This window comes from Doryrhamphus excisus, linkage group LG11 (assembly GCF_037039965.1).
Source record: "Doryrhamphus excisus strain RoL-2023G ecotype Guam linkage group LG11, RoL_Dexc_Guam_v1.1, whole genome shotgun sequence".
NCBI classification, from domain to species: domain Eukaryota; kingdom Metazoa; phylum Chordata; class Actinopteri; order Syngnathiformes; family Syngnathidae; genus Doryrhamphus; species Doryrhamphus excisus.
The window spans coordinates 16,489,680-16,508,392 of record NC_136367.1 but is presented as its reverse complement, the minus strand read 5'-3'; the positions used below and the strand labels follow the sequence as shown (position 1 = coordinate 16,508,392).

The 18,713-nt window shown below is 42.0% G+C and overlaps 1 protein-coding gene across 3 annotated transcripts in view; it reads left to right on the top strand.

The window, feature by feature from the left end:
• Positions 1–18,713, top strand: part of prickle2b (prickle homolog 2b) — a 91,545-nt gene that overhangs the window by 15,446 nt on the left and 57,386 nt on the right. The window contains exon 1 of one of the 3 annotated variants that reach the window (XM_058074547.2): positions 11,023–11,448. The exons of the other annotated variants lie outside the window; for them this stretch is intronic. The gene's annotated coding sequence lies outside the window, so the exon portion shown is untranslated. Of the gene's footprint in view, positions 1–11,022; positions 11,449–18,713 lie in introns of those variants that run through there. 3 annotated transcript variants of the gene reach the window in all.

Below are 18,713 nucleotides of genomic sequence, written 5' to 3'. Positions count from 1 at the left end.
ATGTTAGTGCGGCCCGCACAAGTTTGATATGGATGCTGTATGGTATCATGTACCCAGAAATAAATATTGTGTTTGATTAATGTTCATATTAAAAGTTAAATAACTGTTAATAGTTATCCTCCCTATCCGTGTGGAAGTGGTACGTTTTTGGCTATTTAAGTTTAAAGAAAATAACTTAAAGGCTACCACCAACTATATGTCATTTCTTAAGTTATTATTATTTGCCGTTTTGTTTTTATTATTTTATTTATTTATTTATTTATTACTGATTGATTCAATTTCATCAAAATAAGTTATTATTTCATCTCGGCCAGCACCTCTCAAATGTCTCCGATCACATGTTGGCAATTTACAACCTTTTAAAATGATTATGTTGTGCTTCTTCTGTTAACCTACTCGGGTGTGGTTCGTGAGCAGCCAAAAAAACGCCAGAAAAGTGGCTAGATTTGTCGTCAAGTGGGGTTGGAACATCGCCAGATTTTGCACCAAATTGGCAGCATTGTTCATTTTGGTCAAATTATTTTTTCTAAATAGTTTAGCATTAAGGCATATAATGTGGTCTTGTCTGTCCCATCCATCTAAACAACGTCATTGACCAGCAGTGTCTGTGCAAATCAGTGTTTTTTTTTTTGTCTTATTGCTTTGCCAGAGCTTGGCTAAGGTAAAGCTGGCATGGTTGACAGCCCCATTAAGCCCTTTTTTAATGAGAATTTCTTTTATACCTCCACTCCCTGTCTTGCTTCGTGGCACCACAAGGGAATCACTTAGGCAGAGAAAAACCCTGAACCATGAAGAGCAAACCTGGACACAGATAGGACACCAGCACAGACAGGCGGGGGGGATGAAGAGAGGGACGTCGGGGAGGATAAAACAGTAGATGGAAGGAAACAGTAGGGGGCTGAATGTAAGGTTGGGTGTGGGGAGACGGTGGGGAGAATTCTAATCACTGTCATACTTTGACAGATGCTCACTTCCCCTCTTTTGTTCTCTCCTTTTCCTTCCCGCTTTCTCTAAAAAAACATGAAATATATTTCTATGTGTAATATCAAGAAAACCATGGAAGTTGCATATCAGCGCTTGAACTCTTATGAACTATTTTCTTTTCACGCCATTAAAATAAATCAATAAAATGAAGAAACAAGGGTGGTCTAATATTTTTTTTTTCCATGACTTCAGTTAGTTTGATTACCCAAAGGAAATTCTGGTAATACAGTATGCTTCCAACGCTACTGAAGTCAATTCTAAACAAATCGTACTGTCCCAGAAGGCATTGTACTTAACATTAGAGGCTCCACGCTATTTGTGGTTTGTGGTTCAATCCTTGCTTACTTCCATGGTTTGTAGCAAAAGTATGTCCAAAAATGAAAAGGCTTCTGGCACATTTACTCTTACTCTGTAAAAGTGCATTTGAAAGCAGCATAAACCACTTTGAAGGGTCAGAATAAGCGATATCGTTATGACTGCAGTCTATATATCATTGGAGAACTCCTTTCATTGTTGCATTTATGGAACTGTTTTAGCCCAAAAGCAAAGGCATACTGTGGGGTGGCTGGGTGGAAAAGTGACCAAATAATAACTTTTATTGTTTTGCTGAATTACATTAGGAGATAAGAAGAGTATTAGAGGTGTAAGACAATGGGACATAGATACTGGGAACATTTTTCGATTGTGTTTACTGATATTGAACATATGGAGTGTGACTTAAGACTGCCTTTCAAAAGCCTCCCCGAGCACTCCTTTGTTCCTCCCTTCTCCCTTCCAGTCTGCCTCATAGCGTGGCTTCCTCAGAGAGGGGCTGATATATGACATCTGCTTGACTGAAATTGGATTGTTGATGTCCCTGGTGACACATGGAAACACGTTTCCTATGTTGTTATCTTCATGCATTGTGCATTTGGGGCTGTGGAGAGGTCTTAAAAAAGTACTCTAAACTTGATAGTTTGTTCCCCCGCATAATGTCTCTCTAATGCATCAGTAACTTCATGTGAGTCGGACAAACTGGGAAGTAACTAGAAGATTGCTGCCAGATTGTTGCCATACCAGAATTTCAGTGGTTGATACCAATACCTGTGAATTAATAGTTATTCTATACCACAATTCATTTATTTTCTACTGCTTATCCTCACAAGGGTTGCAGGGGTGCTGGAGCCTATCCCAGCTGTCTTCGGGCGAGAGGCGGGGTACACCCTGGTACTGGTCGCCAGCCAATCACTGGGCACATATAGACAAACAACCATTCACACTCACATTCATACCTATTGACAATTTGGAGTCGCCAATTAACCTAGCATGTTTTTGAATGTGGGAGAAAACCAGAGTACCCAGAGAAAACCCATGCACGCAGGGGGAGAACATTCAAATTCCACACAGGGATGGCAGGGGGTGGAATTGAACTCGGGTCTCCGACCTGTGAGGCCTGCATATTAACCATTTGTCCGCTGTGCCGCTTAAAGGCGACCTATTACGCAAATTTTTGGCACTTTGTATTGAGTTGTGGACTCCTATAGAGCAGCTACATATTATAAAGCTTTCCAGATCTTCCAGAATCAGCACCTCTTTCTGCAGTGTTTCCATGGGCTTTCTGCTTGCAACCCAAACAGTTTGTTTAATTTGTGGGAGGAAACCGGAGTATCCGGAGAAAACCCACACATGCCGAGGGTGGAATTGAACTCGGGTCTCCTAGCTGTGAGGCCTGCATGCGAACCACTCGTTGACCGTGCAGCCCGATACCACAATATAAATAAAAAAAAAACAGAACCGATGTATTTTTTTAATTCACTACTTTTTGAAAACTGTTTCAAACTGTGAAGTATTTAAGATCGCTGTGCTTCAATATCTTTTGTACAGAATTAAAATTTCAGTACCAGCTGCCAAGAGGTTATTAATTCATTATACAGTCACAAAAGAACAGCAGTGGCCAATAGCCTGCCAGTATCCATCTTCTATGCCTCTTATTCTCACTCAGGTCGGGCAAGGTAAACACGGGACAGGGCACATATAGGCAAACAACCATTCACACTCACATTCATACCTATGGACAATTTGGAGTCGCAAATTAACCTAGCGTGTTTTTGGAATATGGGAGGAAGCCGGAATACCCGGAGAAAACCCACATGAGAAAATGGCACATACAGAGAAAGTGGAGCTTGAAAGGGATAAGCAAGCATCAACCTTGTGAAAATACTGCCTGGTTCCGTCTGAGTGGCGGACCCACTTCAACGCTCCTCTTCCTCTTGTGTTCCACTTAGAGTTTCCTGATGACATTTACATCTCCCTAATAAAGTGGAGGAATTTGACACTAAAGAGAAGGGATTTCCTCTGAAGACACTGACCCGCTTTAACAGTGTTTTGAATGGCAATGTTTATTATGGAGTTACTCACACATTACTCAAGCATCACTAATGAGACACAAAGACGATGAAGTCGAGCATCTGGAATTTGACATTCCAGGAAGTTAACAAATGCTACTGGGAGAAGAATTATTTGTTTTGTTTTGGTTGTCGGTCGATTATGATGACATGACATTTCTTCATGGCTGCTGGTGAGCTCATCATAAACGAACGACTGTGGTTTTCATGGTTAAATCCTCAACCCAGAAGTTGGTGTTAGTAGTAATTATTAATCATTGGATTTTATAGCTGCATCAGATGTCATGGAGCAAGAATTAGCGTGACCTTCATCACTTTTCCATTGAATGGAATCTTACATCACATGTGGCATCTGCTGGGGAATAAATCAAATAATTCACTTCCAATTAGAGGAGCCTGCTATTTTTGTTTTTTGTTTTTTTGTGTGTAAAGCTCTGAGGCTAAATCTTTATTCTGGGCGCGGCTTGTTTGTATGCAGAGAAATAATAGAGTGATTGTCGGTTAGTGGGTGCCATCTCGTTTTCTATTTCATTTCCACAACTTAAGTCTGCACCCCTGGACCCGGTGCTCATCCTTAAACACCGTCTACATTATTCATAGACTGGAAAGTGTATCATTGTAGATATGAAATATGCATGAGTCCTTGTGCGGTTGGCTTCCCACTATCTTGCCACACCCCCACCCCCAAAGGAAGGAATCACTTTTTGTTGTCTGATTGCTTTGGGAACTTGGATCAAAGGATTTCTCTAATGGAGTGTGTATATATGTGTGTGTGTGTGTGTGTGTGTTCTGGCATACCTGTTTCACATGGCAGCAAACTTTTAAAAAGAAATAAAACTTTGCAGAGTTACTGGTGATGACGTAGATGAATCCAGGATGAAAGAGTGGAAAGAAAAACGATGTTGACTCAATGGTCAGCAAAGATAGAATAAAAAGACAACCAAACCAAACCAAAACCAAAAAAAGAAAGAGCATGCAGGAAGAGCAGAAAACCTCATCAAACAGAAGGAGACTCTTCTGGGGACTGTCAATAGACGCAATATCCAACTGATTGATTGTGTCAGTGTGTCACGCAGAGAAGATCCCTGGAGAGTGTGCATTTGTGTGTGTGTGTGTGTGTGTGTGTTTCTGGTGTGCTAAGAGCCTCAGCTGTTCTTAAAACAGGGGGGCCACGTGCCAGTTTTGGAAACACTCCAACAATCCCATATTGTGAAGCCACATTGACCACAATGAGGGCCTCCATTATGCGTTGGTCCCTTTTTTTTTTTTTTTTTTTTTGCTCCTCCACCCTGCTTAATTTATGATTGTGCTTGTTGGAGTGCATGACAAAGTGAGAAGATTGCTATTTCATGAGCTTGGAGAGTTCAAGCATGTGTTTTGTGTACGTTTTATTTGGGTTGTTGCATTTGAAAGAACCAGATTTGGCCGCCCTTGACCGCCACCCAACACACAATGCACCGGACCCTTTTGCTTGCCCCCGTAGGTGGTGGGTCTGTGAGGGGGAGATCCCGTGTGGCCCGGCCGGGCTCCACGGGTGAAGTCCCCTCCTCCGGGCCTGGCTCCAGGGTGAGGCCCCGGTATCCCACATCCGGGCTGAGGTACGGTTCCTCCTCTTGTTATTATTCATATGGGTCTTCTGAATCACTCTTGGTCTGTCCCGTCACCTTCTCCTTCACATCAAGAGGAGTCAGTTGAGGTGGCTCGGGCATCTAATCCGGATGCCTCCCGGACGCCTCCTTGGTGAGGTGTTCTGGGCATGCCAAGCCGGGAAAAGGCCCTAGGACACGCTGGAGGGATTATGTCTCACAGCTGGCCTGGGAACGCCTTGGTGTCCTCCCGGTGGAGCTGGAGGAGGTGGCCGGGGTCTGGGCTTCCCTACTAAGACTGCTGCCCCCGCGACCCGGACCCGAATAAGCGGAGGAAAATGGATGGATGGCATTTGAAAGAATGGCTCCAACCACTGCTTCATCTAAGTTCTAAGGAATGAGAAGACTCATTTGTACTGTTTTGGCTATCATGGACACCTCCTGCATGTGACTTTTGTCACAGCTTCTTCTAGAACCATACGCACACAAACCCTGACTCAGGTGAGCATACTGTACACAGATGCGGTGCTTTTTAGTTTATGAGTGTGTGGCCAGTTAATGAATAACATTCAAAGTGAGGCATGCTTACATCATTCGGACGCTCTTTTAGAATGCGGTGACTATGTGTACATGACTAACACACACACACACACACACACATGACCCCACACATAGATAATCCAAACAAGGCAGGGTTCACTCAGGTCAAGGCATATCTATTTGTATGTGTTTGAATGCAAGGTACCCTTTGTCCATCTCTTTTGGCGATGTGGTATGTTTAATGCCTTACGTGGAAACCAGCTGCAGATGGATTGTCTGCGAGCCCAGACGATGGGTCATTTCTCTACTAAGTGTGTAAGGAAGTGTGTGTTTGTGCAGGAGAATACATATCAAGCAACGCGGGTCTTATAAAGCTTTAGTAGGAAGCTTCATTCATTCATTTTCTACCGCTTTTTCCTCACGGGTGGGGGGTGCTGGAGCCTATCCCAGCTGTCTTTGGGCGGGAGGCGGGGTCACATCAATCACAGGGCACATATAGACATGCTAGTTTTACATATTTCATTTCTGAGGGGTTTTTTTTGGGGGGGGGCACCTGAATGGTCGTTATTTGGTCAAAAAATGCAGTCAATATTTTTGGGGAAACTGTATCACCCAATAGACAGCTGCTGTGTGCTTTATTTTAATGATCCGTTTCTCCGTTTGTTTTGACTGACAATACTGACATCCACTGTGTAAAGGTGATTAACTTGTGTGCTGTGCAGGAGGCGGATTCGAGAGTTAATAAGGCACGCTGACTGACTCAAAAGAGAATGTATGCATCTGTGTGGGTGTGCAATTATGCTGTGCAGATCCACTGAGTTTAATGTCTGGTTCAAATCTGAACTCTCTTGCATGTCCTGTTAAAAGTATGTAGCCAACAAAACAATGTTGTAACATAATATAGTGTCAGTTTGAACTGGGCAATGGAAAACGTGCTAATGATTACTCCTCTCTATGTAGTGTAAAATAAAGTATAACGATAAAATAATAATGGCCTCAGGAATGAGCCCTGAGGGGCACCATTGTTGAGTATGCAAGATCTCGACATACTGTACATCAGGGGTCTCAAACTCAATTTACTTGGGGGCCACTGGAGCTCGGGTCTGGGTGAGACTGGGCCGCATCAGGTTTTCCAAAAAAAAAAACAAACGCATTTATTAAAAACAAAAAAAATAAAAAAACTTTGCTTTGGTTCCGATTTTCTACAATAAAAGCTCTGATAAAACATTCCGCTGTTCTCAAATATCTTACTTTTTATTTTTCTACACAAAATAAGATGAAAAATAAATAAACAAATCAAGAATAAAGAAAATCAATCAATCAGTAATAAATACATATAATAATAATAATAAAATGGCAAATAATAAACACTTAAGAAACCACATATAGTTGGTGGGTAGACAAATTATTTTTTTCAGATTAAAATGAACAAAGCATTATTAGAGCCCTCTAGACATGACAAAACACGACTATAGTCACATTTATACTCCTTTTATTTACAACATATTGCGCAACTGCAGGGTCTTGAGACACATGCTAACTCGCAAACTAGAGAGCTAGCGACCTAAACGGTAGCCTTCATCCTTTAAACTTAAATAGCCAAAAACTTACCACTTCCACACGGATAGGGAGGATAACTATTAACAGTTATTTAACCTTTAACATGAACATTAATCAAACGTAATAATTTTTTCTGGGTACATGATACCATACAGCATCCATATCAAACTTGCGCGAGCCGCACTAACATTAAACTTTCATATCAAGGCGGGGGCCTCAAACTAGTGTCCTGCGGGCCACATTTGGCCCGTGGGCCGCGTGTTTGAGACCCCGGCTGTACATCCATTTCACAAGGACTTGTTGGTCTACTCTTTTTTTTTAAACTTCTCTTCCTTTCTTTAGTTTTCTCACGTTCCTATTCCTCTTTGCCTGCCTGAAGCACAAAGCGATCGGGAACAGCTGCAAAAATTATGCTAATAGGTTCCTATCATCGTATGTTGCATAGCTGCTTTGAAATGCCTCAATTCTGTCTTTCAAAGAGGATACAAATCCCCTTTTCAGAAATGACTGCCAGGCAAAAGGGAAGATGAGTGGTTTCAAACCTCTCCATGTCTTTTTGCATTTTTAACCTGCCTTTCTATGCTTCCTACCTCCTTCTGTTTTTCTTTGTCTGAATCATTCTCAGCCAAAGCTTTGCACATGGAAGTTGACCTAACCACGCCTCGTTCACACAGTCAGAGAAAGAGAGAGACAAGCAGCCAGGATGATAATCAGAGCCAAGTAACAGTCAGAAACCATGAGATGAGGAATGGTGGAGAGCTACACACACACACAACATAGGCCAGGAAGTAAATTCCAAGCTTTTTTGTGGCTACATATGCAAGGCATAGGCTGTGGAGACTGTCAAGGGAAGTGGTTTTTAACCAGTTTGGCTGCGGGACCCACCATCACCCCTCAGTGACACGCAGAAACCCAATTTGCTGTCATTTTTCCACTCAAATTGAGAAAAAGTGGTTTACGCGCAGACCTCACAGCTAGGAGGACCAGGGTTCGATTCCACCCTCAGCCATCTCTGTGTGGAGTTTGCATGTTCTCCCCGTGCATGCGTGGGTTTTCTCCGGGTACTCCGGTTTCCTCCCACATTCCAAAAACATGCTAGGTTAATTTAGCCACTCCAAATTGTCCATAGGTATGAATGTGAGTGTGAATGGTTGTTTGTCTATATGTGCCCTGTGATTGGCTGGCCACCAGTCCAGGGTGTACTCCGCCTCTCGCCCGAAGACAGTGGCGAGGAAAAAGCGGTAGAAAATGAATGAATGATGACTTCCTGCTTGAGACTGATAAGACTGATTCTGATAAGAGATAATTTTTCATATTTTTTATTTTTTTTCATTTTGATTTAAATGTAGTTTTTCCTGTGCCCCCTCAGAGGTAATATTTATATGTGCAGAATGAGTTGAATTATCATGTAGATTCTTGATATACTGTAGCTGGTTTATGTACCTAAAGTACTTTTTGACTACCTCAGCTTTGTTCCCTATATGCCTGTGGTCCTTGCACCTCGGTCGCCATGATTGATTCTTGAATCTTCTTTTTGCTTACTGAAAGAAGGCAATAGGCACAGGATATGGAGGGATACATTTTTGTTCTCTCTTCCTGGATGCACGTAAGGTCCTTTTCACGCATGTCTGGTTTTGAACAGTGACAAATGGTCTGATTTTTGTGAAAGCATTAGGTTGGTCATCACAAATGTGATTCATTGCGACTACATCTTTTCGATGCAGCCAGGTGAATAATTTTTCTTGCTCCTAAATGTTTCTCTACAAATGGCACCAATTTTCCCTGGCACAGCTGCATGAGTGTTGTCGTATTTTAAGCATGGCTGATGGATTATGTGCCAGATTTGAATGATGTGAGCTGCATTTGTCCGTTTAATTGAGGTTTCTTGGCTGTAATCGACTTAATGTTCATGGTACCGGTGCTATATTAATATATGCTAGCCGTAAAATAGTGTACAAAAGTCTTATGCCATCTTGACATGACACAATTTTTTTATCTGTATTGTCCAGCAATTCACTGTCACTATGTGTGTTATTCACTGATATCGATATAGATCGGACAACCATTTCTTGCATCCATCAAGCACTCGTGACATTTACATATACTCAGTCCTGGCACTTGATGATATTCACACATGTTTACGACAAATATATTTATTGCACACCACTAGTTTTGTTGCTCCTGTTTTGATATTGTAAAACTGCAAATAATATAATCATCAAGTACAGTTGGTAGGATTATGTAAAATATTCATTCATTCATTCATTCATCGGGGATGCTGGAGCCTATCCCAGCTGTCTTCAGGTGAGAGGCGGGGTACACCCTGAACTGGTCGCCAGCCAATCACAGGGCACATATAGACAAACAACCATTCACACTCACATTCATACCTATGGACAATTTGGAGTCGCTAAATTAACCTAGCATGTTTTTGGAATGTGGGAGGAAACCGGAGTACCCGGAGAAAATCCACGCATGCACGGGGAGAACATGCAAACTCCACACAGAGATGGCCAAGGGTGGAATTGAACTCTGGTCTCCAAGCTGTGAGGTCTATGTAAAATGTACAAGACCAATTTCTAACAAAATGATGTAGACGAGAGGTAAGTACTGGTCAATTTATTGGAACCTTTCGGTTCTTACACAATGGAACCATCAACCCGACCAGTCCAGGGTGTACCCTGCCTCTCGCACAAAGTCAGCTACTAGGATAGGCTCCAGCATACCCCTACTGCCCTAGTTAGGGCAAATGGCATGGAAGGAATCATAATGGCAAAACTTTAATTACGTTACATGGCACTAACATTCTGGCATATTTAGACACAACAGATGCCTTTGTGGTCTGGACTGGAGAGAGTCCTCATTAATGGACTGCAGTCCTGCGTTGGTCTGCTACAAATCTTTCAAGACTCTCAGCTCTGAGTTTTGGCTGCCTAACAGTGCTTCACTGCAGTCAGCTCGCCAGTGAGAGGCCGTTTGAGGAAGTTATTAGAAATCTGCCCCACATCAACGTTGTGGACGCTTCCAAAAACTTCAACCTTGTACCTACTGTGCAGAGATCTATCTTCCTTTCCACTGCTCCGCCGGTATTTGTTTGACATATGACTGGCGGAAAAGGATAAGAGGAGTGACCCATTTCCGACCATGGATTTAGTATCCAAAGACTTCACAAGGTCACATGTAACTTGCACCGATTTAAGGTATCTTCTACCTACAGAATAGTTCGACAGGGTTCCAGAAGTGCTCTAGCAGATGTTTCCATAGACCGCTGACCCTGTGGCTCGGAGTACAGGAGGGAAGACTGATTGACTGCTGTAGGGGGAATACCACACTAGCACTGTCCTTGGTTTTCCGTCATTGCACATCGGGTTCAACAGTTGCATACTTTAACTCAAATAACACTGCCTTCGGGCTCAAATATTGAGTTGCAGTGTGGAAAACACACAGAACTGTATGAGTCAGTGTTCTGCACAAAAGTCTTTTAAGCTTATGCATTCATGTGGTCTTTTTAAATAATAAAAAAAATAAGTAACATTAGGTAATTATGGTTGAATTTCTCTTGACAACCGCAACCGCATTTGCTGTTTTCTTGTCCTCTACATTGTGGATCCCATGCTGTATGACACTGTGTGGGATTATGGGTAAAATCTGAATGATTCCAGAAAACCATACAAGAAACATTATAGTGGCAAGTTATTTTGAGTATGAAGTTTGAAGAACAGACTAAGTATTTACATTTTTGGCACTTTGATTTATTTGGCTAATGCAATAAATATCAAAGTCAAACTAAGTCAAGTCAAAGATCGGATCACTGCATGTGATGCGGACTAAGCAACGACCTTGTTATTATATAGTAACTATTTCAGAATGTCCACAATATGCTCCAAAATTGTACATTTGTATTTGTACTTAAAGTATTGTAAGATTTGCGGACCAGATATAACATTTTATGTATTGTATATGCTAAGAAAGTAGCCTAGACTTTTATGGGCTACATGCATGAAAGAGAAGCGTCACAAAGGCAAACATGCTGACTGCAGTTGGCAGGCTGTGGGAGGGGTCCACATTGTGGGCTGTTTGCCCTCTCAGCAACCAAGCTTGGTGGTCACCTCTGATTGCATTCATGTGTTGAAAAACTCTTGTCGGTCCCTTACTTCCTTTTTGGGTCTCTTCCGTGCTCTCACCCACTGCTGCGGGGATTGCTCCTCTCCTCTTCTGCACCTCCTCAGCCCATGGCCATCGTTTTATTTTCCCACTCCTCTCTCGCACTGTTCTGAGACATGAAAACAGACTTTTTCAATTAGGGAAAGCCGTTGAAAGTGTTCAGCTTCAGGCTGCTGCCCCTCTTGTCCTCATTCCTTGCACGGGCAGTAGGGGTGGGAAGCCGCAAGGGGGTGAGTAACTTTGAAACATTTTCATTCTTTTAGTTTAGCTGCTGATTTGTGGATGCTGGTTTTTGGAATCTATGGTGCAGAATTGTGCGCCCGCCGTTCCCGGTGATTGATTGGAACCTATCATGACAATTTAGTGGCGGATTTGTATGTTTTATCAGGCATGGTTTGCATATTGGAATAAATTGGGCAATAAAAGTTGCACACATGTTCTTGCGTCGGTGCGTATCTGTGTGACCATAAAGAGTCTCTGCTCTTTTTCTGTGATTGTCCCTGTGAATTACGACTGAGTGACAACTTTGTAAAAGAGACACTTGAATCCTCTGTTTTTGGTTACCCTTGTATTACTTTGCTGGGCTGCAAACGCATAATTCTCGGAGGGTGGTTTTATCTCTCTATCTAGTGATACGATATGTGTAAGGAGATAAGAGGTACAAAAGAGGATATTCCTGGATTTCCTTTGAATGGCAGTGGCAGGAAAGGAAGTGGAAGACTGGAATGACAAGAGGAAAAGGCGGTTGAGAGGCAACACCTTGTCATGTCAGCTGTTGTGATTCAAGTAGGCTGACAGCACACAAACCTCCCTGCATCTCACAGCTGCGCCACATGCCTTCTCTTCTTTTTTTTTTTTTATTTTTAACCCTGACACCTATATTAGGTGCCGTTTGCACTATTGTCCCGCAAACTGTGTGTATTGTGGGTGTTTTGCTTTCCATGGTCCAAACCACGACTGGTGTGTGGGCCTGCATGGACGCATGCCTGTATAAGGACATTTTTTATCACATCATTCAAAGTAGGTGTACTCAAGTGTGTTTGTGTTCACCCTCAACTCATGTCAGATGTGCTAAGTTTAAGAGCAGTTTACATGTGCGAGATCCAGCGCTGGCTCAGCAGTCTTTGTTGACCGTGTGTCTGTAAATTGCCATAGTGCATTCCACACAGACATGCTGCCAGCTTTTGTTGATGGCACCCTCGTGTGAGAAGCTGGTAAAAGAAAAAAAAAAAAAAGTGGATTTAGTACAGAGCATGTCCTGCAGCGTCTTGCAGTCTTCCTGCGCCGCATGCATCGCACAGATTCTCTGCACCTGGGCTGTAAGCTCACACACAACGACTACAACGAATGTGTTACTTGGACACAAACTGTGGTTTTATGAGCACTGGAAAAATCAAATCGCTAGTTGAATTACTCGACAAAATGATTTGTCGACAGTTGTTGGAAGACCTGCCATGTCATCCTATTACTACTTCCTTCCAGACCTTTGCACAAACACACCACTCTTCTATTTCCCCTCCAGGGAAAAAGGGGATAAATTCTGCTGAGCTCACTAAAGTAGAAATAGGCTAAGTGTTTGAAGTCGAGCTGAAAAGGGGGGCTTGAAACTACAGGGTTAGATGATGAATGCAAGTGGATGTTTAGTTGCTCCTCAGGCAAGTGAGTGTGGCAATTGATTTGGTGAGTGGCCTCCTCAAACACCCACCCCCCCGGTTCGTCTTCTAGCTGGCAGAACTCCTGCCTGCAGCCGGGCGATCAATGTCAAGAAAGCTGGCTCACAGTCGCGTATCAACTTTGCCCTGCATTGATGATCAATGATCTTTATGTAGTAACTTATCGGGCATTCATGTCTATGCTAATGGAAACCTCAGACAGAGGCCAGTTTTATCGTACCAGTGGCTTGGAACTGGCGGAATCAGAATCAGAATCTTCCATTCGTGCTCGGGGACCATGTACTGTGCTTGAGTGTAGGCACGGAAACCAGGTGTTGGCACGCTTGGGGTCGGTATTCACTTTTTTCGAGTCTGGTATGAATTCATGATTTACGGATCGATACTAAAATATCAATACTTCCAATACCAGATCTTTTTAAAGCACGACATTGATACTTCTGATACGGCCGTCATTTGAGGTCATGATTATCATTTACAGGAACACAGTGGAAAGTAACTAAATTCTTGAGATTTTGTCTAAATATGGGGTCCCCAACCAGCGGGCCGCGGGAAGCTTTCAGGTGCAATGATAAAAAAAAAATGTTGGTCCTCTGTTGTCATATAAAACAAATCCATTAGTTAGCAATCAATAGGACAGATGTCGGCAATTAGTTTTCCTACAGGGCCACATAACAGAAACTGAAAATATAGTGATGGGCCGGCCTTGGTCCCGTGGGCCAAATGTGGCCCGCAGGACACTAGTTTGAGGCCCCCCGCCTTGATATAAAAGTTTAATGTTAGTGCGGCCTGCGCAAGTTTACTATGGATGCTGTATGGTATCATGCACCCAGAAAAAATTATTACGTTTGATTAATGTTCATGTTAAAGGTTAAATAACTGTTAATAGTTATCCTCCCTATCCGTGTGGAAGTGGTAAGTTTTTAGCTATTTAAGTTTAAAGGAAATAACTTGAAGGCTACCGTTTAGGTCGCTAGCTCTCTAGTTTGCGAGTTAGCATGTGTCTCAAGACCCTGCAGTTGTGCAATATGTTGTAAATAAAAAGAGTATAAATGTGACTATAGTCGTGTTTTGTCATGTCTACAGGGCTCTAATAATGCTTTGTTCATTTTAATCTGAAAAAAATAATTTGTCTACCCACCAACTATGTGTTTTTTATTATTTGCTGTTTTATTATTATTATATTTATTTATTACTGATTGATTGATTTTCTTTATTCTTGATTTGTTGATTTATTTTTCATCTTATTTTGTGCAGAAAAATAAAAATTAATTAAATTTTATAGTCAGAATTCATTCATTCACTGTACCAAAAATGACTCAAAGGTCTATCCACATCCACACCAACATTTTTTTTGTAACTGTGCTAAGTAAAAAACAATTAGCAATAAAAACATGAAGCAAGATAAGACGCAGCAGGTCAGTTGTGTTGCCCTTCTGAACTCACTGAATGACATATGAAGGTCAGTTCCAAAAAAGAACCAGCTTAATTTGAGACTAATTACTGCTTCCTGGGCTTGGGTACTTTATCAGGCTGCCTTCGCCTCATGTGTTTAAATCTGCACACATGTGGATACTATAAAACGCAGAGCTGGAACTCAGGAGACTACCAGAGGTTGTCACACAAAAGGCTGCCAAGCTTGGCCAGTGATAACGCTCACCACGGAGGACGTCTCTCTCGGCACTCAGGGTCCGTCCGTCAAACATGAGAGCCCGCTTCCTCCCTCTTCACCAGAGAGCGATGGGAGTGATTAGTGAGGAGCAGTGTGAGAGCAAGATGGAGTGGCAGGAAGACAGATATGGAGTGGTTTGGGAATAAGAGGATTGAGGCCAATGGATCAGAACAGGAGAGAAAAATGGACCATGCTGGAAATCATGAAACCATAAAGCAGGGGTCTCAAACATGCGGCCCGTGGGCCAAATGTGGCCCGCAGGACACTAGTTTAAGGCCCCCGCCTTGATATGAAAGTTTAATGTTAGTGCGGCTCACGCAAGTTTGATATAGATGCTGTATGGTATCATGTACCCAGAAAAAATTATTATGTTTGATTAATGTTCATGTTAAAGGTTAAATAACTGTTAATAGTTATCCTCCCTATCCGTGTGGAAGTGGTAAGTTTTTGGCTATTTAAGAAATAACTTAAAGGGCTACCGTTTAGGTTGCTAGCTCTCTAGTTTGCGAGTTAGCATGTGTCTCAAGACCCTGCAGTTGCGCAATATGTTGTAAATAAAAAGAGTATAAATGTGACTATAGTCGTGTTTTGTCATGTCTACAGGGCTCTAATATTGCTTTGTTCATTTTAATCTGAAAAAAATAATTTGTCTACCCACCAACTATATGTGGTTTCTTAAGTTTTTATTATTTGCCGTTTTATTATTATTATTATATTTATTTATTACTGATTGATTGATTTTCTTTATTCTTGATTTGTTTATTAATTTTCATCTTATTTTGTGTAGAAAAATAAAAAGTAAGATATTTGAGAACAGTGGAATGTTTTATCAGAGCTTTTATTGTAGAAAATTGGAACCAAGGCGAAGATTTAAAAAAAAAAATGTTTTTAATAAATACGTTTTTTTGTTTTTTTTGGAAAACCTGATGCGGCCCAGTCTCACCTAGATCCGACCTCCAGTGGCCCCCAAGTAAATTGAGTTTGAGACCCCTGTTCTAAATGTTTTTTTACATTATTAGAGCCCTCAAGACATTAAATAACACCCCTACAGTCACTTTTACACTTGTCTACACCGAAAGAACAAGCTGGCGTTATCAGATTTTCCAACTATGGAAGCCATTTGCAAAGAATACCCTTTCAGGGGACCCCAAAACACCGATTCCTGAATTTTGCTCTGCAGTCGTCCACCCGACTGCGTTAAATGAATTTCCACAATATAGGATTCAACGTTAATAAATTGAATATTTTTGTAGTAGAGCAGAGAAAACCTGTTCATTACTTTTTAAAAAACATTATTAGAGCTCTCTAGACATGATATAGCACCCCTAAATTTAGAAAATTGGAACCAAAGTGAAGTAAAAATTTTTTTTTTTTAAATAAATGCGTTTTTTTGGAAAAACCTGATGTGGCCCAGTCTCACCCAGACACGAGCTCTAGTGGCCCCCAAGTAAATTGAGTTTGAGACCCCTGCCATAAAGGATTGGCAAAAGGAAGTGAAAATGGAATAATGTTCGGAGTGGGGGTTGGGGGGGTGATACCAGCATGTGGACCTCAGCTTGTGTCAGCCAAACCACGCATGTTAATGTCATGCATTTTTGTAGAAGATTCTTGCCAGTAAAGCATCTCCTATTCCTTCTATGAAAGCCATAACCTCTCCTAATGTGCTGTTTTATTGGCTAAACCATGCAATTGGCACTGATGTGCATTATTTTTATGAAGAAATCATGACGTTGTGCTAAAATAGCACTTTGGCAGACATGTTTGGTGGGAATGGAGAATAGCTGTGTCTGTAAGTTTGCTACAAACGTTATTATTGTCTTGTTGAACTATGTGATATATACTGTACAAGGGAGGAAATTAGTCGTGAATTTTCAACAGCGGATGACTGCATCACCCCTGAGTCATTCTTGATAACACATAGCATATACACACGGAATAGAAAGAAATATATTCAGGCTTTTTTTAAAATTCTTTTTCTCTCCCATGTCAGTGATCAAAGAGGACCCAGATGTTGTTCTTCACCTATCTCATTTTACCATCGCTTCACTTTGTGGCCTCGATTTGAGTTCATTTGGTTGAGGGGGTGGTGGCCTTTTGGTCCTGTAACATTCATTACACAAGAGGAGATGGATTGGAGATTCATGGGATGTGGAGCGGCCGTAGCGCTCTTGCGAGGGTTAATCAGGAAATGAGATGTGCAGCTGAGCCGTAGCATTAGTGGAAAAGCTAATTTGATTTGGTTCCACACCTCCTCTTATGTTTTCCATCATGTTTAGTCTGTTACCTCCGTCTGTGGAAAAAGTTCTCATATTTTGGAAAATGTGGTTTGATTGCTCTGTTTTCGATCTGGTTCATGTGCCACACACGGCATATCTATTTTTGTTGTGCTGTGAACAGAGGAAATAGCCGCCCATTAGAGCCCCCCGATTGGGGGTAATTATGAACTGACAATAGAGAACAATATTTCTTAGCTGTTAGGTTCCAGTCCTTATTTATGGTTCTTACCTGGTAAGTCAGGTTGGTCTTTCCACACTGACTCCAACCAGCACGCTTGGGGTCAGGTTTGAATTTTTCAGTGTCAGATGTTTTCTCCTTGGGTCATCCTGAGCTAGTCCCATAGGTATGAGCTATAGCTAGTATGTGGGAGAAAGATGGGGAGTGGGAAAAGCGACAAGGAGTACTTTGCAGAGCATAAAGCTGTCTTTCTTCATTATTATCAATAGCAAATCAGAATCCGGCTGCACGGTGTTGCACAGGCCTCACAGCTAGAAGACCCGAGTTCAATTCCACCCTTGGCCATCTCTGTGTGGAGTGTGCATGTTCTCCCCGTTCATGCGTGGGTTTTTTGTCCGGGTACTCCGGTTTCCTCCCACATTCCAAAAACATGCTAGGTTAATTAGCGACTCCAAATTGTCCATAGGTATGAATGTGAGTGTGAATGGTTGTTTGTCTATATGTGCCCTGTGGTTGGCTGGTGACCAGTCCAGGGTTGATTTCAAAAAGTAGTGAATTAAAAAATACATCGGTTCTGTTTTTTTATTTATATTGTGGTATCGGGCTGCACGGTGAACGAGTGGTTAGCACACAGGCCTCACAGCTAGGAGACCCGAGTTCAATTCCACCCTCGGCCATCTCTGTGTGGAGTTTGCATGTTCTCTCCGGGTAGTCCAGTTTCCTCCCACATTCAAAAAACATGCTAGGTTAATTAGCGACTCCAAATTGTCCATAGGTATGAATGTGAGTGTGAATGGTTGTTTGTCTATATGTGCCCTGTGATTGGCTGGCCACCAGTCCAGGGTGTACCCTGCCTCTCGCTCGAAGACAGCTTGAATAGGCTCCCTCGTGAGGATAAGCGAAATAAATGAATAATAATAACTTCCGTCTTTATCACACTGAGACCAGCTACCAAATAGCTGCCCTCCCCTATGCCTGCTGGTAGCTAGAAGCTTGTGACCCAAATTTTAGCGCTCACTTCAAAGCAAAAAATCAGCTCAGAGACAGTTTGGATCTAAAAATAAACACTCGTATGCCAAGATATCACTGTATAAATGACAATTTAAAAAATACCTGCAGTGCTCCAGTACATTCTCTCTTCTCTATGGCATTTGATACTCAACTCACAGCCACAGTAGATACTAATAATTTTGGTCTTGTTGAGAAAATCAAACAGAACATGCGCAAGTTAATCGTGTGTCAAAAAAAAAAAAAACACCCAGTGGTGTTAAAAGGAATTGAAGTCATTATTAGCGTGTTAACTTTTACAGCCCTAAAGAATACATATCAAATCTAGGCTGATGTATCAAAAACTGCAGACATGGAAATGAACGTCAATAAAAGAACCACACCCGCTTCAATAAAAATATTACGCCCTTGGCTGATGTGATGATGATCTGTCTTTTTGCTAGCACTCGACTTCATCGCCGTGTTCCACAGGCAGTTCCTGCAGTCAAGGCCGTAGGCAACAGAAATGTGGGTTTTTGTAGCACACATCCCTCTTTTGTGCGACAAAGCGAGACACTGCGGTTCTCTACACAAAAACACCCATGTGACATAAGTTAAGTCGGATGATAGATTTAACACGTCGCGCTGTCTCGTGGTTTGAGCCGCTGTCACCGTGTCAGCCTGACACTTGTCAAACAATACATCTTCAGTT